We start from the raw sequence: 4,987 nt of genomic DNA on the forward strand, positions 1-4,987 counted from the left end.
AACACACACAAATACGTGAAATTTTACAATTTTCTTCTACGATTTTTCATTTTTTGAAACCGTTACATAACAGTTCATTATCAGTTGTCATTATCTATTGTCAATGTGGGTAGATGTGACCATTTTATTTTATTATGTTTGTATAACATATTTATTTTTATGCAGTTTTCATTAAATATTTGCCATTTTTTTATAAAAATATTTTAGATTCAATGACAAAAGTTAACCCACTTTCTTTGCATTATTTATTGACCTACACATTCACACTCATCCATGCACTAAATGTCTACTTAACCAACTAAATACTTGAACAATCACTAATTTTACTTTTTTTTTTCTTATCTTAAATCACTAACTTTATAAGAAAAAAAATTATTATAACATGATAGCAATATAAAAACATATAAAAGGCCCTAGGTAGTTCTTCTTATTATTACTCTGTATAAAATTATATTATTTTTATACTATATATGAACACATTCACACATATCACAATTCACATAAATATCATTATAACAAAAAAAAAAAAAAAATTAATGCACACAATTTGTATCAGACACACACACACACAATATAAATTTATAATAAAGAGAGAAACACTCACAATTCATGAACATTCATTCTTTACTCTTTGAGTCGAAGATATAGAGACAGTCAAATAGAGAAGAGAGATTAGATGAGATTTATGAGAGAGAAAGAGTGATCTATGATTTGTGTTGTTTGGTTTTGAGATGAGCTAATCTATGTTATTATTTGATTTTGGGCTAGGTTGATCTATGCATGTATAAGATTTAAATCAAGGTATGCAAAAATAATTTTAAGAAAAAATTAAATTAGTATAAAAATTATATATACATATATATAAATTTTTTGCCAAATTACAACTTACTCACCTGTGATTTGGCCGAAATTTAAGTTGTCTACCTGTGATTTGAAATTTGACACTTAATTCACTTGAGGTTAGCTCAGTTAAAATTTTGTAATCCACCTCTGATAAAAAAAAAGCTAAATATATAATTTTGTTCTACTTTTATGTTTCTCTCATCCAAAAACACAAAAACCATAAAAATGCAAGATCAAATAAGATATAAAAAAAAGAACCTAATGGAACACTTGTATCCTGAGATTTCAAATTAAAGGTAGGCAACTTAAATTTTGGTCAAATCTCATGTGGGTAAAATGTCAAATTTCAAATCACAGGTAGACAACTTAAATTTCAGTCAAACCACAGGTGGGTAAGTTGTAATTTACCCTAAATTTTTTTTTCAAGTCAGGGGGCTTCATTTGAACATTTGAACCCCCTAAAGTACAGTGGAGCAGCTCCTATCAACAACAGCTTGCTACAAAACTTTTATTATAAAATTATTGTAAAAGTATTGTGAATCTAATACTACTCTTATTTTTGTTGAATCTAAATTCCTGTTTATATATATATACATATTTGTATTTTACTAGTCACTCATCACTCATCACTCATCATTCAGTTTTTATCACTCATCACTAATCACTCTATAACTCATTTTCTATCACCCAATAATGATGAAATATCTCACTCATCTTGTTTGGCAACCAACACTCAGTTATGTTTTAAACCGAAAAAGCTTAAAAAACTAGGACCCACACACTGACCCAATGTTAGAAGACTTTTCTCTCTCCTTTTTTTTTCCCCTGACTCTCATCTTTTTCTACCTCTCCTCTTTGCTTTTCCCTTCGTCTTTCTCTGCCTCTTACTCTCTTCTTTCTCCTCAATTTTCTCTTTCACACTAGCACTATCTCTCTTGGTTTTCTCTTAGCTTTTGCTTGGGTTCACTAATTATGGCTCAAATATCCAAATAGAAGCTAGATCAAAGACATGCAAGACCGATTCCACCCCTCTTCTCTGCCCCTTTCCTCTCTTTCATTTATTACTTTTGGGTTTTGTTTGTATTTGGAGAAGAAATATTTAGATTTATTATGTGGATGAACATGTTTGTGGGTTTGTGTTTGTGTGTTAGTGTATATGATCGGAATCATGTGTTTATGGGTTTGATTTTCTAGGTTTGAGAAATTGGTATCCATGTGTTTCTGTGAAGAAGAAAAAAAAAAAAAAAAAAAGAATGAAGAAGAAATGTCTGTGAAGAAGAAAGGAGAGAAAAGTAAGGAGGAGAAAAAGAAAAAAAAAAAACCCATTGAATCTGACTTGATAGAGTGTTGGAGAGAGCAAAAGGTCTGAGATGGATTTAACTACTCTTTGCTGTGGACCCATGTGTTCCTCAAGAAATTACCAAACTGCCACTGTTACTTAGTTTCTATAACTCAAAAACACCAAAATATTGTTTCCAGTTTTCATTATTCATCACTCAATTTAGTGAAAATTGAGTGACAAAAACAAAAATTCAGATAAATCCAAACAAGTACCTGCCGTGGGACCCACCAGTTTTGAGTTATGGGTGATGAAAACTCAGTGATGGGTGATTAAACTTGCAAATCCAAATAGCCCCTCACTCAACTACTATAACAGTATCATCCTACTACTTTACTTAGCAATGCTTATAAATACCATGGCCTTGAAGAAGTTCTACATAATACCCAAGAAGTTCCCAGAGAACAAATCTCATTATATCATTCAAAACTTAGAGTCGTTCTTGAACTAGGAAAACATGTCTATCCCAGTCTCAGGGGCTCCATCCCAAATTGCCAAATCAGAGGTTATTCGCCGGACAGTAAATTTCCATCCAAACATTTGGGGTGACCATTTCATCAACAACATTTCCAAGGACAAGGTAACATGTTTATTTGCCATGCTAGTTTGCAAAGATTATGTAGTAAAATTATTTATAATATTTGTAGTTTTATTTATTTATTAAAATATGATTATTAATTTGCTTATGCAATATTTCATGGTGTAGGATATTCATTTCCGTGAAGTACGTGAAGTTGAAGAGTTGAAAGAAAAAGTAAGAAGGGAGCTTTTAGCCTCTATTGGTCATCTTTCACAACTACTAGGCTTAATTGATGCAGTCCAGCGCCTAGGGGTGGCTTACAACTTTGAAAGAGAAATCGAAGAAGCTCTAGAACATATATATGCTACTTATAATGACAATAATGATGTTGATGATGATCTTTACAATGTTTCCCTTCGTTTTTGACTACTACGTCAACAAGGATTTAAGGTTTCATGTGGTAAGACCCGAGTGTGATTTTCTTCAGATATGTCCCACATTTCTTTGGGGATGTGCTTGTTGGTACTTGGTACATATATATATATATATATATATATACACACACAAAATAATAGCAAATTTATTCATTAAATAAGTTTGGTGTTTATGAAACAGATGTGTTCAACAAGTTCAAAGATGAAGATGGTCAATTCAAGGAAAGCTTGACTAGCAATGTTGAAGGCATGCTAGCCTTTTATGAAGCTACACATTTAAGGGTGCATGGAGAGGACATTCTTGATGAGGCCCTTGAGTTCACCACCAGTCACCTTAAATCCACTGCATCCCCTACAAACAATCCATTGGCAGCACAAATAAGTCGTGCCCTAAAGCAGCCCTTGCACAAGGGCATACCACGGCTAGAGGCTCAAAAATACATTGCAGTCTATGAACAGGATGATTCACATAACAAAGATTTGCTCAAGCTTTCAAAATTAGATTTTAACCTGGTGCTGTCATTGCACAAAGAGGAATTGAGTTCTATCACTAGGTACTTAGTTCTAAATCCACACACCAAAATGAAAAAAGTACATATTTTTTGGTTCCTTACAAATGGTCAATATTAATTAACCAATTTGAATTTTAGGTGGTGGAAAGATTTAAATTTTGCGAGGAAGCTACCTTTTGCAAGAGACAGAGTTGTCGAGTGCTACTTTTGGATTATGTCGGTCTACTTTGAGCCCCAATACTCACTTGCTAGAAAAATATTAACCAAAGTTCTTACCTTAACATCCGTTATAGACGATATATATGATGCATATGGAACACTTGAAGAACTTGAGCCCTTCATTGAAGCGATTGAGAGGTTTATCAATAGAATTAACTAGTATATGTTTAGACTGTGATACATAACTTTAATTTAGTCTAACTTTAATTGGTACTTGGTACATGATATTTTCAGGTGGGATATTAGCAACATAGACCAACTTCCAGATTACATGCAAATTTGCTATCGTGCACTCCTAGGTGTTTTCGAAGCAGCTGATGAAGAGTTGGCCAAGCAGGGAAGATCATACCGTGTGAGCTACGCAAAAGATGCAGTACGAGTCAACCAACTCAACTATTCATGCCCTCCAACTTTTTAATGCTCTCCTAAGTATAACTTATTTCTTGAATGTTTTTTATGTATGTTATCTTAGATGAAACTTTTGGCCCGAGCCTACTTTGATGAAGCCAAATGGTTCTTCCAAAAACACATACCAACAATGGAGGAGTATATGAATCTCACTCTAAGAACCTCTACTTACCCTATGCTCACAACGGTGTCTTTCCTTGGCATGGGTGACATCATTACAAAAGAGGCCTTTGATTGGAGCTTTACCAACCCCAAGATTGTTATTGCTTCATCCATAATTTGTAGGCTGATGGATGACACGAGGACACACAAGGTATGCAACCAAAATTTGTTTTACCAAATTTCATAAGCTAGTGTGAGAGGTGTATTTCATACATATTACCAAATTTCTACTTAACCTTTTGGAAAACTTTGCACGTAGTTTGAGCAAGAGAGAGGGCATGCTGCCACAGCAGTCGAATGCTACATGAAGCAACATGGTGTCACAGAGCAAGTAGCATATGACGAATTGAACAAGCAAGTTGTTGATGCATGGAAGGACATTAATGAGGAGTGTATAAGGCCAACTGCTTTTCCCATGCCTCTCCTTATGCGTGTTCTTAATCTTACACGAGTAATAGATGTCGTTTACAAGGAAAGGGATGACTACACCTTCGTTGGAGAAGAGATGAAAGACAATGTTGCATCAGTACTTGATCCAGTACCAATATGA

General features: G+C 33.7%; 1 pseudogene; it reads left to right on the plus strand.

The window, feature by feature from the left end:
* The first annotated feature begins 2,639 nt into the window (after positions 1–2,639).
* Positions 2,640–4,987, plus strand: LOC142641779 (sesquiterpene synthase 2-like; annotated as a pseudogene).

The sequence above is a fragment of the Castanea sativa genome, chromosome 6 (assembly GCF_040712315.1).
Source record: "Castanea sativa cultivar Marrone di Chiusa Pesio chromosome 6, ASM4071231v1".
NCBI classification, from domain to species: domain Eukaryota; kingdom Viridiplantae; phylum Streptophyta; class Magnoliopsida; order Fagales; family Fagaceae; genus Castanea; species Castanea sativa.